Source organism: Macrobrachium nipponense, chromosome 23, assembly GCF_015104395.2.
Source record: "Macrobrachium nipponense isolate FS-2020 chromosome 23, ASM1510439v2, whole genome shotgun sequence".
Lineage (NCBI taxonomy): Eukaryota > Metazoa > Arthropoda > Malacostraca > Decapoda > Palaemonidae > Macrobrachium > Macrobrachium nipponense.
The window spans coordinates 58091967-58110139 of record NC_061090.1 but is presented as its reverse complement, the minus strand read 5'-3'; positions in this window follow the sequence as shown (position 1 = coordinate 58110139).

The window sequence follows — 18173 nt, the reverse complement described above, 5'->3', positions numbered from 1 at the left end:
AACCTACTCAATACAGTTAATTGGAGACGCAATCATTCCAGAGTGTGGTACGCACAACAGCGGTTCCTTGACTGAATTGTTAAAACACATGAGATGAGGTAATGATGCGTGAGGATGATGAGTGGTTAGTAGAGTACCAGGATGGAAATGTAATGAGGTAATTATAAGTGAGGGTTAGTATTACAATTTCTAGGGTTAGAGGGTTAGTTTTAAATTAGACTAGCAGAGATCAGGCTGGCTACCTTCTCTGGGTAGGTGCCAGGATCACTCTGCAAATTAATGTGACACTGTACCTCGGGCACAGGTGTCAAGGAGAGCATGTGGCTCTTTTGTTAGTGGGTTATTTGTTACGTCCCTTCTTCTTCTTATTCCTCCAGGGCATGGCTATACCAGTCCTAGGAGTAGACGGAGGCACCGACTCTGGGGTAAGGCTAGAAACGCCATCAGGAGCAGAGGCAGTGGTAGCCTGAGGGATTGCAGGAGAACACCCTACTTCGGTATCTGCAGCAACCGTCGTAGAGGTGGAACCTACTGCAGGGGAGGCCCTAACTTTGGCTGCTGCGACAGTCGTCGTAAGGGTAAGACTCCGGGCTGACTCCTGGTCGGGCAGTTCCTGGTTGTCCAGAGGAGGTGAGAATGTTGGGTTTGCCGGAGGTTCATCCTCGGGTGACAGTGGTAAGGGGGAAGAAGAATGATGGGCTGGAGATTGGCCATGGGCTGCGGTAAGCTCCATGCCTGTTGGAGGATCTCCTGTAGGAGGATCCTTGATAAGGTTAGGCTCTAGCTCAGGGCCAGGCGCAAAGGTCAAGGTTTGTGGTGGCTCTACGTCCATGCTGGACGGAGCTTGGCACTGCTCAGTGCTGCCAAGTGGCACTGGCAGAGAGTTGAGGTCGACTGAACCTGTGATGGGTACCGGAGGTGCAATACCTCTCAGCGGGCCCTTGGGAATGGGAGACAGAGGCTCCTGTCTCTTGTGGAAGGCTGAGCCTTGTGGAATCTGGTCAGTGTCCGCTGCTGGTAGTCGGCTAGGGCACCTAGGCCAATTCGTGGAGTGCCCTAGTACGTTGCAGGTTTTGCAACGGAACTGTGAATGATCAATCTCCCTCCTTGGTAACGGGGGAGACTGTTGGTGGACGTACTTCCTGGAGGACGTAGAATTCCGATGACTCCTTGCTTTGGAGTTATTTGTTGTGGGATTAGGACCCTTAGTCTTTTTGAAATGAGAGGGAGACTTCATGTCTTGCCCTAGGAGGAGGTCGTAACCTCCTGGAATGTAGCTTGCAAAACTGCAAGAGTACATACTTTGGAAAAATGAGGTCTGGTGACCCTCAATTGTATGGTCGGAAGGATCAGCTTGATATGGTTGATACCTTCAATGGTGATTAAGTAACCGGCCTCCTTGCCCAGAGTTATGAGGGCTTGGAGCTTCTCTAGCTCTATGGCAAAGAAATCATGGGAAGCAGGGGAAGACATTTCCCTTAGGCTGCAGCAGAGGCTCGGACAGAGTTGAAAATAATGGCCAGGAAGGGTACTGAATGAAATGGGAGTGCCTACTGTGTAAAGGGGCACTCACTTGGAAATGTGTTCTGCGACGTGGTAGAGAAAAAGGTCTGAAAAGACTGGGTGCTCTGTGGCACTTCGGGAATGGCACCTTCTGATGAGGCGGAAAATCAAATAGAGAGTGCGGCGTACGTCACACTTAAGGGCGTTCCTAAGTTGGGAGCCGCTGGAATGGGCGACCTGTAGGTCCAATACAGGTGCACGGCACTTCAGGAGGCGTTCCTTGGACAGCACTAGTAGTGCTGTTATTGCGGCACTTCGGGAGGCGTTCCCTTGATTGGGTGATCCGGGATAGCGGATACAATAATGGATTGGGCGTTCCGTAAGGACGGACACGCAGGTTTGACAGCACTTAGTGCTGGTATTGCGGCACTTTCGGGAGGCGTTCCCTTGTCGATTGTTCCGAAGGATCACTGACCCTTGTACACGGACACACTAATCAATTGGGCGTTCCGTAAGGACGGACACGCAGGTAAAGGGCTACCTGTATGGCCTGTACAGGTGCACGGCACTTATGAGGAGGCGTTCCTTGTTTGGAACACTGGTATCGTGCTGGTGTGTCCCGTCGGACGACACTACATGCAATATACTCAAGTATACTGAAATGAAATGGTACTCTGTTCGTGGCAGAGTGTAATGGTGGAGGAGAGGAAGTAAAAGGTGGGAGTACTTCAGGAGCCAGTCGATGGACAGTGTCAAGAATTAGTGGGCACTGTAAAATGGTAAGACCTGACGTGCACTGATGGTGGCCAGTCTTAGACTGGTAGGCTTCCTTGTCTGGAAGTAATGAAGGTTGCGGTGGCACACTGTGCTGTTTGTGCTTGCGGTATACGCAAGTCTTTTGGGATAAAGAAAATGAAAAGACCGCTCGGGCAACGACAGGTAATGGTAACTTGAAAATGCTCAGTCCTTTGCTGAAGTACTCGGTAAATGAAATAAATGCTTGCAAAACTGCAATGGACACAGGCGCGTACGTATCACGCTCAGTGTAAATAAAAGACACAAGAGACTAAAATAATGTTAATTCTGCATGCGCATAAGTAATGAGCGTAGTACTCTTGGCTTCGTGAATAATAGGTTCTCTCTCTCTCTCTCTCTCTCTCTCTCTCTCTCTCTCTCTCTCTCTCGGAGAGGGTGAAAATGATATATGATGACCCCCTTGTATGTAATTGAACTAATACTTTTAGTTTTAATATGACGCACTTGCGTTAAATTATCTCCTTACGTTAACGTTTAATGAAAGAATTGCTTTGGAATACGTTTTATGAAAATGATAACGCGCTCGCGGTGAACGATGTTTACGTTAATGGTAGCGGCTTGCGCTTATATGAAATGATTTGTGTTTCAATATGAATTTCACAAAGATGCGTTTTACGTTAACAATTCTTGTAATTTACTCTACTTTTAAGATTTACGTTAACTTTACGTAAGGATACTAGGTCCCTGTGACAAGTGAAATGACGGTAAGGATTTTAAACGATGTTAGCAAACATTTGTAAAAGAGGTTACGTTAAGTACGAAAGGAAATGAAACTTTCGCTCAGCGAGCGAGTGAGCGATGCTAGGTGAAACGTGTGAGCGGGCTAGCAGAGCGGTATGCTATCAGGGATGGTGAATCAGCTGATTTTCTGTAAACGCGGAGGCGATTTACAACCGGAATTCTAATTTCTTATTCAAGGCGAATTACGTTAATTTCTCTGGCAGAACGATCGATGCTAGTATGAAGATTGATATTATTTACGTTAAAACATCAAGGCTTAGGTTACTTTGCTTAAATAATCGAGATAATGCTTAAAGGGATAAAACATGGCTGCGCTTTGTGAGACCGAACGTTGGCTGGGAAAGCGCATGCGCGAAGCTTACAAAGCTGGCCAGCTTGAGCGGTTACCAACACTTGGAATGAAACGAAGTTAAAACGAATTCCCCTAACATATCACAGACAAAAGAATTGTACACTTCTTTTGCCGTAACTATTAGTAGAACACTCCTAACTAGCTAGGCTTTCTAACACAGCAATAAACCCTGGCAAAGCACTTCCTAGTTTGATCTAGTACTTTCTGGCATCTATCTAACACGTGCTCGTGTCTCGTCAGGCGAAGACAATGCGATTTACAAAATAACAGAATTCGCTCGGCGCTCTGGCCGTTACAATATAATAATATTTCTCACTTAACACTTATTTAAAACACTTCATAATAAAAATACTTAAACGTACCTTAAGCTAACATATGTTATAAAATAATCATATTATACGAATGGTATACCTTATCGTGAGTCAGTGTGTGTCTTCCGCTGCAAGTGTGCTTAGATTTGCGCTTTGTAAAAACATTTACACTACGTTTTACAAGGGATAACGCTATTTACAAGCTTTTTAAGCAAACTAGGTTCGAATCTTCGGCTAGGTCGACATTGTTACGTATGGGCCTGGCCTTGAATGAGACTCCAATACGTAAACAGGAATAGTTGAGGGAAAAATTGAATGAATTACTTGAACTTACCGTAAAAAGGATTTACAGTGATAATTTACTCTAGAGGAGAAGGTCGCCAGAAACTCAGCTAATTACTTTACATCTATTTATTTACAAGAGGCTGCTTAACAGCCAGGGCAAGTAAATGCTACTGGTCCCCACGTGGACTTATAATATCTTTCAAGTGGATGATAGCTGGCTCAAATGTGATTCATGTAATAAAAGCTGGGTTTCAATATCTTGCGGTAATGCAACACTTGCGGGCGGACAGACTTGACACGTGACTCAGGGGATCTGGAAAAAGATCCCAGATTAGACAAGATAAAAGAAAAAGGACATCTTGCACAAGTTACGATTATTCAGTTCTCTAACACTGGAGCAAAGGAACTCTAATGTTTCACTGAGGTATGCACTGAAGACTTCATTGGTCTGGGACGATCATACAAGGGAAACATGCGGCCATGAGGCAGTGAGAAACAAAGGGATATTCAATGGAGTAGAAGTTTGATTTATGAAAATTAGGAGGGAAGGAACTGGCAATATGCTGCTTCACAAGACGTACCTTGATGCCATGATCAGTGTGGACCTTTGTAGAAAATGTGGCGTCCGGCTTTGTCTCAGGTCTGGGTCTCTTGGCACGCCAGTACGCCGTTAGGCCTAAGGGGGAAGGCTGGTTGGAGACATCCGTTCGAGGTCACGACTGGAGCTGACTGAGGAAGATCACAGGTGTCTTTCATGGGTGTTGGGGGTCAGCTTAACCCCCCACGAGCAGGGCAATCCTGGAAACAGAACATACAGCCAGCAGAGGGTTCACAGGAAAAAGAGCTTAAGATATAGGCCTAAGAAGTACCAGTCTGCCTACATCCTTCCCTTTGAGATACGTCCCTAAAGCTGACAAGAGTCTATTTTCCCCCTTCTCGCAGGAACTCCCTATCTCTGGCTGGCGTGTTTTGGTTTCCCGCCTAAAAATCAGCTGATATTTGGAGGAATATGGCTGCTGTTTTACAAATCAAAATAATTACTTAAATGCTGGGTAGACGAAAAGATCAATAAACGTAGCAATATATATATATATATACATACATATATATATATATATATATATATATATATATATATATATATATATATATATATATATACACATGCACATAGCTATAAATGTCCATCAATGTCTACTTTGCTCTACCTTGGAATTTAATATATTTTCATATTGTCTTAACCGAAGGCTTAGTCGGTTAAGGGGTCACTGACGTCCTGTTTTCTCCTCTGTGCGATGGTTCGAATCCACGAGAGGACGAGATTATGATCAGCTAAAAAAAATCCCATTCGCTTAACATAATTGAAAACATACCAATTCCGAGGTAGGCCAAATTGGATATTATCCTATATATATATATATATATAATATATATATATATATATATATATATATATATATATATATATATATACATATATATATGTATATATATATAATATATATATATATATATACTATATATATATATATATATATTATATATATATATATAATATATATATATATACATAATAAACACACACTGAACTTTGAGTAAATTACACGAAATATGAAACGAGAATAACAAACACAAAACAATAAAAAAGATAATGAATTTCAAACGGAGATGAAACAGTTCAGCCTCTAATCAGGAAATAAGGAACCAATTCCAGAGGAATAACTTCCACTTGGTTTCCATTCTTAGGAGAAAGATTACGACCGAAAAGAAGACGGTACAATTTGAAAGATGATATTCGCTTTATGTCCTAGAGAATTTATGAAGGGAGTGAATAATAGGAATATAAACAGACAGTAAAGAGAGTCGGGAATTCAAACAAAGGAGGGTAAAGGTCCATGGAAACCTTTACATAGATCCCTGGAAAACATTTAAAGGTCCCTGGAAAACTTTATAAAGGTGTCTGGAAACCTTTATGAAAGTCCCTGGAAACCTTTATAAAGATCCCTGGAAACGTTCATAATTGTCACTGGAAGACTTTATAAAGGTCCCTAGAAAACCTTATAAAGATCCCTGGAACACTTTATAAAGGTCCCTGGAAACCTTTATAAAGGTCCCTGGAAGACTTTATAAAGGTCCCTGGAAGACCTTATAAAGGTGTCTGGAAACCTTTATGAAAGTCCCTGGAAACCTTTATAAAGATCCCTGGAAACGTTCATAATTGTCCCTGGAAGACTTTATAAAGGTCCCTAGAAAACCTTATAAAGATCCCTGGAAAACTTTATAAAGGTCCCTGGAAAACTTTATAAAGATCCCTGGAAAACTTTATAAAGGTCCCTGGAAACCTTTATAAAGGTCCCTGGAAGACCTTATAAAGGTGTCTGGAAACCTTTATGAAAGTCCCTGGAAACCTTTATAAAGATCCCTGGAAACGTTCATAATTGTCCCTGGAAGACTTTATAAAGGTCCCTAGAAAACCTTATAAAGATCCCTGGAAAACTTTATAAAGGTCCCTGGAAACCTTTATAAAGGTCCCTGGAAGACTTTATAAAGGTCCCTGGAAAACTTTATAAAGATCCCTAGAAAACTTTATAAAGGTCCCTGGAAACCTTTATAAAGGTCCCTGGTAGACTTTATAAAGATCCCTGGAAATGTTCATTACTGTCCCTGGAAGACTTTATAAAGGTCCCTGGAAAACTTTATAAAGATACCTGGAAAACTTTATAAAAGTACCTGGAAACCTTTATAAAGATCCATGGGAACGTTCATAAAGATAGTTAGAAAACCTTTATAAAGGGCCCTGGAAATATTTATGAAGGTCCATGGCAACGATCATAAAGGTCCCTGGAAATATTTATAAAGGTCCATGGTAACGTTCATAAAGATAGTTAGAAAACCTTTATAAAGGGCCCTGGAAATATTTATGAAGGCCCATAGCAACGTTCATAAAGGTCCTTGGAAATATTTATAAAGGTCCATGGCAACGTTCATAAAGGTCCCTGGAAATATTTATAAAGGTCCATGGCAACGTTCATAAAGGTCCCTGGAAATATTTATAAAGGTCCCTGGAAATATTTATGAAGGTCCATGCCAACGTTCATAAAGGTCCCTGGAAATATTTATAAAGGTCCATGGCAACGTTCATAAAGGTCCCTGGAAATATTTATAAAGGTCCATGGCAACGCTCATAAAGGTCCTTGGAAATATTTATAAAGGTCCATGGCAACGTTCATAAAGCTAGTTTGAAACATTCACAAACGTCTTTGTCTAAAACCTTCACCATATTCATCAAATTTTGTCACATTTGTTAATCAATTTTGTATCATATATATCAAAGGAGAAAGGGGGCAGACCACCGCCCGTTCCCTGCAGAGAGATGCATTCCAGAATTCGCGAGGGATATTCTTCGGAAAGTTTCTCATTGCTTGTATGTATTTTTCCCTTCGGCACTGCGGTATTGTTTCAGAGAAGTACATGGAATAGTTTGCAAACTATTCTTTGACCGAAGGCGAAAGAAAGTTCTCCCGGATGTTTTCACGATATCTTCTTTGTTATTGTTTTCAGCTTTATTTCGTTCTGTTTGTGTGTGTATGTGTGTTTTGCAGCTTTACTGAGAGAATTATTATATCATTATTATTCAAGTCTCTCACAGTCGTCCTATTCGACTGGGTGGTTTTCAAAGTGTGTTTATTTTATTTTTATTATTTATCTATTTATTTATTTATTTATTTCTTTATTTATTTTGTCTATCACAGTCACCTATTCGACTGGGTGGTTTTTATAGTGCGGGGGTCCGGGATGCATCCTGCCTCCTTATAGGATTCCATCACTTTCCTCGCTACGTGCGCTCTTTCTAGCAGCACACTCTTCTGCATGAGTCCTGGAGCTACTTCGGCATCTAGTTTTTCCAGGTTTTAATTCAGGGATCTTGGTTTCGTGCCTTCTAGTGTTCCTACGATTATGAGCACAATTTAAACTGGCATATCCCATATCCTTGTTATTTTTATCTTCAGGTCTTCATACTTATCAATTGTTTCTCTTTCTTTCTCATCTACTCAATGAATTATATTTTCTTCACTGAGTTTCGGAAACCGTAGCTAAAAGTTTTATTTTTTCAGTTTCATAAGGTTTCAGAGACTTTACCGGTAATTTTTACAGTCAGTTTGACATTAAAACATTCCTGAAACGAAAGTTATTGGAAAAATTCTCGAGTCTTTCCCGTAGAGAAAGTGAGTGGAAAAGTTCGCCAGGCAATTTCTCCAGAACTTTTCTCCAGCTGTTGAAATAATACGAGCTTTGCAAAAGCTGTGAAAAGGGTAAATGTTTAGAATATTCTATGTCTCGAGGCACATAAGCGAACCTATGTATTCCGTTCTATGAAGGCGCCTTCAATGTTGATGCTAGACTATATAGAAGCTATAGAATTATTCTAATATCTCTTGCACGAAAATACGAATTTAGAGCTTCGGATCATGTCAAGATCAGCGAACCTACTATTTCTAATGACAAAATTATTCCATTTTGATATATATATATATATAATATATATATATATATATATATATATATATATATATATATATATATATTATATGTATACATATGTACACACATATATATCCTATATATATATATATATATATATTATATATATATATATATAGTATAATATAAATTTATATTATATATATATATATATATATATATATATATATGTATATGTAAAATCAGTGTTATAATAATGAAATGTTTTGAAAAATAGTGGGTTCATTCATATTGACATGATCCAAAACTTCTATACATGTTAAGAAAGAGTATAGACAATTATAGTGTCATTCAAATCTCGTCTGCTTGAATATACGAATTAAAACCTTCAATACATATATTAAAGGGTATAGAAACTATATATAGAGAGACTATAGAATTACTCTTAATCTCTCAAGCTTGAATATACGATTTAAAACCTCTGTACAGTATACCAGACTTCTATGTATATAATAAATGATAAAAAAAAAACAATATAATTATTCTAATCTCTCATGACTGAATATTCGAATTAAAACTTCGCATGCATTTAATAAAGATTATAAACAATTACAGAACTATCCTCGTCGCTCATGCTTCAATAAACGACTTAATTTATTTGTTTTTTTTATTTTATTTATCAAATACTCATCCAATGAGAGTTCTCAAATATCCGTATTATCGGCGAACTGATCGTAAACAGAAATACGGTAATTATCAACTCCAATTTTCGTTGAGCTCTAACTTCTGAAATCCAGTGATTATTACCGGAAACGCCTAAGCGGCTACGCTATTATCCCAGCGATTTGATTATCATTTTTTTTTATAGTCATGTGTCTCAACTTAATCTCTTGAAGCTAATTCGAAGTGAATGGACCTTGAAGCTGTTGGATAGAATATTACTATTTTATACAATTTTAATTCTTTTATTAATATGCATCGTTAGTTGAATACATATAGTTTCTGTATCCTTTGATATCTGTATTGAAGGTTTTAATTCGCATATTCAAGCAAGAGATTTGTAAACACTATTGTACACATATGCGAATATATGTACAAAAATAAAATTGTGCACACATATTCACATATGTGTACACAATTTTATTTGTATATAATTATATATTTATGTATAAATATGAATAATTTTTCCAGTGATTTTCAGAACAGAGAGAGAGAGAGAGAGAAGCACAGAACATTTTTAAAACAAAGGCTATTACAACTCTACACGAGAAGCAAATCTACTCATTTCTCGTACATTTATCTTGCCGTCGAAAGTAAACTCTAGGAAACGTAAAATATAAAAGAAAGAAAATAATAACTGACACAGGCAATGAAATATAAATTACGATTCCTTTTTCTTCACTCTCGATTATCCAGTCTTCGGATTAGGGCTTAGTGACGACTGCCAAAGGAAGAAGAAGAAGAAGAAGAAAAAAAAGTTCCAGTCCGTTTCATCTTCTTGAACTTTCCAGACTATATTGTTGGTGTCCGGAGAAGAAATATGTGTATGCATATATATATATTATATCTATATATATATATATATATATATATATATCATATATATATATATATAAGATATACACACATATATACATATGTAGTATATATATATATATATATATATATATATATATATATATATATATATATATATATATATACCTATATAACATATATATGATATACACGCATATATATGTTGCATATATAGATATATATATTATATATATATATAGAATATATATATATATATATATATATATATATACATGCATACACATATTTCTTCTCCGGACACCACAATATAGTCTGGAAAGTTCAAAAAGATGAAACGGGCCTAATCCGAAGTCTGGATAATCGAGAGTGAAGAAAAAGGAATCGTAATTTATATTTCATTTTCTGTGGCAGTTATCATTTTTTTTTTTTTACGTTTCCCTGAGTTTACTTTCGACGGCAAGATAAATGTACGAGAAATGATTAAGACTTTCTTCTCGTGCAGAGTTATAATAGCCCTTGTTTTTAAAAATGTTCAGAACTTATCTCTCTCTCTCTCTCTCTCTCTCTCTCTCATCTCTCTCTCTCTCTCTCTGTTCTGAAAATCACTGGAAAAATTATTCATATTTATAGATACACATATAATTATATCCATATATATTTGTGTACGTATATGTATATATACATGCACATACACACAGACATATATATACTATATATATATATGAGTGTGTATATGCATATGTATATCCATATACATACATACATGCATGCATGTAATATATATATATATATATATATATATATATATATATATATATATATATATATATATATATATAATATATATATATATATATATATATATTATATATATATATATATATATATTCATATATATAAACATAAATACATATATTAACACTACTAAAATCTTACATTGTGTCAATCCTGCGAAGGGACTTGAAAGGCTGTACTTCGCCTCCCGCCCCCACCAACCCTCCCTCCCCCCCTCCCCACAAAAAACATGACCATAAATAACACAAAAAATACCTCTTGTATCTCTGAAAATTTTTCTCTTAACAGATAAAACTAAGAGCAGAGAGAGAGAGAGAGAGAGAGAGAGAGAGAGAGAGAGAGAGAGAGAGAGAGAGAGAGAGAGAGAGAGAGAGAGGGTGAGAGAGAGAGCGAGAGAGAGAGAGAGAGAAAATAGGACTGGAATGCGTCGACAAAAGTTTGCTTTAATTGTTGAAAAGCGCCAAAAGCCTTTTCAAACTTTTATTTGCTCATTGAGGGAAAGAAAAAAAAATAAATAAAAGATATAATAAAAAAAAGCTCTTTAGCTGCTTACTTGATACTGTGCCATTAGGAGGAAATTTTTATTCATTAATTTTTTAAAAACCTTTTCGAGCGTTTAGATTCCTAAAGACAGTAAATATAAAGTAGAATTTTATGTGATATTAAAATCGTCAATAAGCAAGTTTATACAATGAACTTTTAAAATAAGACAGATCTTGTATTTTAATAATTGACTTACTTCATGTTTTTCAATGTACTTAATACATTGTTAATTATTCATTCTTTTTAAATAGCTGACATCTTCATTCTTTCTTTCATTTTACCTTTTGTTACATATTTCGAATGAACAACTTAATAATAATAATAATAATAATAATAATAATAATAATAATAATAATAATAATAATAATAATAATAATAATATTCTTTGGAAGCTTGAATTTCAAGTCAATGCCCCCCATATTGGGTGGGCTTGTTTCATTATAATTAGGGTTTACCTTCAGAATAATAATAATAATAATAATAATAATAATAATAATAATAATAATAATAATAATAATACCACGGGACACCAGAGTTGTATAGAAAGAAAGGGAAAAATGGATACGTATCAAGACCTGAAAATAGAAATAAGAAGGATATGGGATATGCCAGTGGAAATTGTACCCATAATCATAGGAACACTAGGCACGATCCCAAGATCCCTGAAAAGGAACCTAGAAAAACTAGAGGCGGAAGTAGCTCCAGGACTTATGCAGAAGAGTGTGATCCTAGAAACGGCGCACATAGTAAGAAAAGTGATAGATTCCTAAGGAGGCAGGATGCAATCCGGAACCCCACACTATAAATACCACCCAGTCGAATTGGAGGACTGTGATAGACAAAAAAAATTAATAATAATAATCTTTGGAATCTTGAATTTCAAGTAAATGGCCCCCTTATTGGGTGGGCTGGTTTAATATGGTTGGGGTTACTTTCAAAATAATAATAATAATAATAATAATAATAATAATTAATAATAATAATAATAATAATAATAATAATATAATAATAATAATAATAATAATAATAATAATGATGATGATAATGTATGGGGCAGAGGAAAACACCATCAGCTTCCACAAAAATACAATGCGCAACTGGAATATAATATTTACAAGCTCTGGAATAAGACTAGCAGAGGTTAATATCAGGAGAGGGATCTTCCAGGGCGACTCACTGTCCCCACTACTCTTCGTAGTAGCCATGATTCCCATGACAAAAGTACTGCAGAAGATGGATGCTGGGTACCAACTCAAGAAAAGAGGCAACAGAATCAACCATCTGATGTCCATGGACGACATCTAGCTGTATGGTAAGAACATCAAGGAAATAGATACCCTAATCCAGACTGTAAGGATTGTATCTGGGGACATCAGGATGGAGTTTGGAATAGAAAAATGTGCCTTAGTCAACATACAAAAGGGTAAAGTAACAAGGGCTGAAGGGATAAAGCTACCAGATGGGAACAACATCAAACACATAGATAAGACGGGATACAAATACCTGGAATCGATGGAAGGAGGGGATATAAAACATCAAGAGATGAAGGACACGATCAGGAAAGAATATATACAGAGGCTCAAGATGATACTCAAGTCAAAACTCAACGCCGGAAATAAGATAAAACCCATAAACACATGGGCAGTGTTAGTAATCAGATACAGGGCAGGAATAGTGGAATGGACGAAGGCAGAACTCCGCAGCATAGATCAGAAAACCAGGAAACATATGACAATACACAAAGCACTACACCCAAGAGCAAATACGGATAAACTATACATAACACGAAAGGGAGGAGGGAGGGGACTACTAAGCATAGAGGACTGCGTCAACATCGAGAACAGAGCACTGGGGCAATATATGAAGACCGGTGAAGACGAGTGGCTCAAGAGTGCATGGGAAGAAGGACTGATTAAAGTAGACGAAGACCCAGAAATATACAGACAGGAGAAAGACAAGCAGAACAGAGGAATGGCATAACAAACCAATGCACAGACAATACATGAGACAGACTAAAGATCTAGCCAGCAATGACACGTGGCAATGGCTACTGAGGGGAGAGCTCAAGAAGGAAACTGAAGGAATGATAACAGCGGCACAAGATCAGGCCCTAAGAACCAGATATGTCCAAAGAACCATAGATGGAAATAACATCTCTCCCATATGTAGGAAGTGCAATACGAAAAATGAAACCATAAATCACATAGCAAGCGAATGTCCGGCACTTGCACAGAACCAGTACAAAAAGAGGCATGATTCAGTAGCAAAAGCCCTCCACTGGAGCCTGTGCAAGAAACACGAGCTACCTTGCAGTAATAAGTGGTACGAACACCAACCTGAAAGAGTGATAGAAAACGATCAGGCAAAGATCCTGTGGGACTATGGTATCAGAACAGATAGGGGGATACGTGCAAATAGACCAGACGTGACGTTGATTGACAAAATCAAGAAGAAAGTATCACCTATTGATGTCGCAATACCATGGGACACCAGAGTTGAAGAGAAAGAGAGGGAAAAAATGGATAAGTATCAAGACCTGAAAAAAGAAATAAGAAGGATATGGGATATGTCAGTGGAAATTGTACCCATAATCATAGGAACACTAGGCACGATCCCAAGATCCCTGAAAAGGAAACTGGAAAAACTAGAGTCCGAAGTAGCTCCAGGACTCATGCAGAAGAGTGTGATCCTAGAAACGGCACACATAGTAAGAAAAGTGATGGACTCCTAAGGAGGCAGGATGCAACCCGGAACCCCACACTATAAATACCACCCAGTCGAATTGAGGACTGTGATAGAGCAAAAAAAAAAAAAAAAAAAAAAAAAAAAATTATCTTTGGAATCTTGAATTTCAAGTAATTGGCCCCCTTATAGGGTGGGTTTTTTTTATTATAATTAGGGGTTATCTTCACAATAATAATAATAATAATAATAATAATAATAATAATAATAATAATAATAATAATAACTAATAATTTGTTCCCTGGAGGAGCGAACTTTCTATTTGGTAGCCATAACTGTTTCTGTTGCACCAGCAGTGTATAGAAAAAGGGACTCTTATTAATTTTTTTTTTAAACTCTTCAGTACTTCCACTTTTTTTAATCTTACTCGAGGAGCACGAGTGACACACACACACACACACAAATATATAAAGAGATATGCCACGAAGGAAAAATAAACGAAGGAGGTCTGCAAGATCTTTCGACGTTAAACGTCCTTTACTGAGCAGAGACTGACATACATACGAGAAAAGACCATACAAGAAGATTCGTATACCAACTGACAGATAGGGATTATAAAGAGATTAGTACCTAAGAAAAGACAATACAAGTAGATTCGTATAACTGACAGATAGGGATTATAAAGAGATTAGTACCTATCTGTCAGTTATACGAATCTTCTTGTATTGTCTTTTCTTAGGTACTAATCTCTTTATAATCCCTATCTATCAGTTATACGAATCTTCTTGTATTTGTTGCTTTTTTTCTCGTATGTATGTCAGGTCTGCTCAGTAAAGGACGTTTTAACATCGAAAGATCTTGCAGACTCCTTCGTTTATTTTTCCTTCATGGCATATATTCTTTATTTATGGATTTATCACGTTCCTAACTTTCATGATTCAGTTATATATATATATATATATATATATATATATATTAGTATATACTATATATATATATATATATATATACAGTTTCATTTTTTTTTTCTAAGCTTCTGAAGGACTCTTGTTGAGGGAAGATTAATAAAAAAAAAAGAATCTCAACTTGGAGTTTTATGAGAACAGAAGCTACCATCCACGCAAGCACTGGAGTCGAGAGAGAGAGAGAGAGAGAGAGAGAGAGAGAAGGAAAGCTGTCTAGCTTTCCTAAAACGCAAATTGATTTCACCATCATTTCTTTCACATTTTGCATTGCAACCAGAGCGAATGGGAAATACAGAGATAGTTAAATAAATCACTAAGTTAAAAATAAATGAAAGCGACCTGCAAAAAAAAAAAAAAAAAGAGAGAGTATAGACAAGAATATTCTATTTCCATGGCATCATATTTTTCACGACTCATTTTCAGCAATTCCACCTATGTGCGCATCAGCGTGAGAAATGTCAAATGAATTCGGCATTTACTAAAAGATAAATATTTCCAGCTTCCTGTCCTACTTCGAAGTTGGGGAGAGAGAGAGAGATAGCTACATGTGTCTGAGTGTGTTTCTTAAATGTATTACTTCTGTTATGAAAATTACAACGTCACATAAGATATATTCATACGCTTGTCAGAGAGAGAGAGAGAGAGAGAGAGAGAGAGAGAGAGAGAGAGAGAGAGAGAGAGAGATCTGCTCATCCAATCGGAACGGCATCCAGATAATAAAGAAACAATAGCACATGTCAAAAGCAGAGCAACCAGATACATTAGGAAATGTGCCCACATACACTCACACACACATGCGTACACAAAAACACTTACACACATACATACAAGGACTCCCCCTCAAAACACAATTTATCCAGGAGAGTCTCTGATAATCACAATTGCAAATAAAAGCCAAAAACGGAGAGAGAGGAGACTGAAAGGTGCTTGAATTACGAAAAAGGAGACGAAGAATTAATTGCAAAAAAGCAGAAGGAGGAAAGATGGAATAAAGTAAGAGGATGAAAAAGAACGGAAATGAAGAACGGGAGGTAAGAGAATGGAAGATTGAACAAAAAATGCGGCAAAGAAAGAGGAAAAAAAACAGACGATACTTTAAGGGCAAATAATGGATCTCTCCCGTCCTATAATAATAAGTTTCCTTGCGATGTATCATGCATGACATTCATTAATGCGACATTTACATAAATCACTGAATATACTTTCTGTTTAATTTTATGTGCAGCCCGTCACCATTCTCATTAAGACATTTTATTACCCGTGTCATTAACGCTAATGACACCCATATTCTTTTGAGGTGCCTACTCCCATTTCAGACCAGGAAATGCATAATTTTACGAAATATTTACTGGAGAGGAGCTAGTTAACTAAGCTACTGACCTTACTGACTCTGAATGCAGAGCATTTCCGGGCGTGACAGCAGTGAAGGAATATCTGTTTCTGTAAAGAGATAGAAATTAGAATTGAGAATTCTGGTAGAATAAACTTGATTTAAATGTAAGCAAAATATTCAACAAAATATTCTATTAGCTCATCGTTTCCAGCTTAGTTGCAAAATTTACAATGTCTATGTATAGTAGATTCACATCAACCGTTCATCTGATGTCTAGGCCAGTCCTTTACGACGCTCTTGATTGGCTGTTGATAAGCATATCACAGGGCTAGAAACTCTCAGTCTCTCGAGAGAGTTCACATAGGCATGATATTTAGACCTCTCCTGAGGGATACTTATGAAAGACGTATCCCTCAGGAGAAGTGGAACATAGATCCTACCCATGTGAACTCTCGAGAGAGAGCGACTGAGAGTTTCCAGCCCTGTGATTGGCTTATCAATAGCCAATCAGGAGCGTCGTAAGGGACTGGCCTAGACATCAAATGCACGGCTGATGTGAATCTAACATAGTAACAAATACCATTTAATAATGGGAAGTTAAGCGTAGGACTTATTATATATATATATATATATATATATATATATATATATATATACACACATATATATATAATATATATATATATATATATATATATATAGTAATATATGTATATATATATATGCCTACATATATATATATACATATGGGTTAACTTCATCACCTACACAATCGTCCTACGCATTAATACAATCTCACTAACAGGATCTCATTGAAACTGGACGGTATCTAGCTGAGATATTATTTATTCAGGAAAAGGGACCTGAGGTAATATCTCCGGTAGATAAAACGAAACTTTCATCACACACGTTTCAGTCAGGTTCTCACCGGTGGAGACTCCTCCAACACGAAAGGATTTTGCTAATGATCCAGGAATCATCTTCATCGCCATGTGAACTCAATCACTTCGAGGCAAACTCGTCCTCCTATCATTCGCTATTGTTCATTAAGACAATGGGACTCCTGGATAAAAAAAAAAATCAACGTTAATTAGAAGGACTTTCGAAGACAGTCCTTGTCAGGATGTCACGTCCTTTGAAGGGGATCCTTCCTTGATCCTGGTAGTCCTTTGGTGGGATGATCTTATAGAAGTGATAAGATCTGGAGATGCAAATCCCAAGAGGAGAATAATAATCCAATCAGTTTGAACAATTGTTCTGCTGGTGCTTCTTCCAAAACAGAACTTTGCATTCTTGTGTCCATGTTTTTCGTTTTTACACTGGGGGTGGATCTTATAGGGACATCATAATAGCAGTGATAAGATCTGGAGATGCAAATCACAAGAGGAGAATATTAATCCAATCAGTCTGAACACTTGTTCGTCTACTTCATTTTCCAGAACGGAACTTTTCATAGGCAAGGTACACAAACCCACTTTGACCCCATGAGAAAATTGGGTCACTATGCTAAACACTTCCCCCCGTTTTGACTTTCAAATTGCAGCAACTCTCTTTGTTCTCAGCTGGGGTTTTAAACCATTTGTTTGATCTACGGAACAATTTTTCGTTTCTTCTTGGGAGTTTTTCTCAAGTTTCGTGTCGATAATACGTTTAGGGAGGAATTTTTTTTATTTTCCTGATTAGGTCAAAAGTTGATCCACCCAAGGAAAATCAGGGATTTTTCTCTCTCTCTCTCTCTCTCTCTCTCTCTCTCTCTCTCTCTCTCTCTCTCTCTCTCTCCTCTCACATTCAAGGGATGTACAAATATCAATCTTCCAGACTTACTA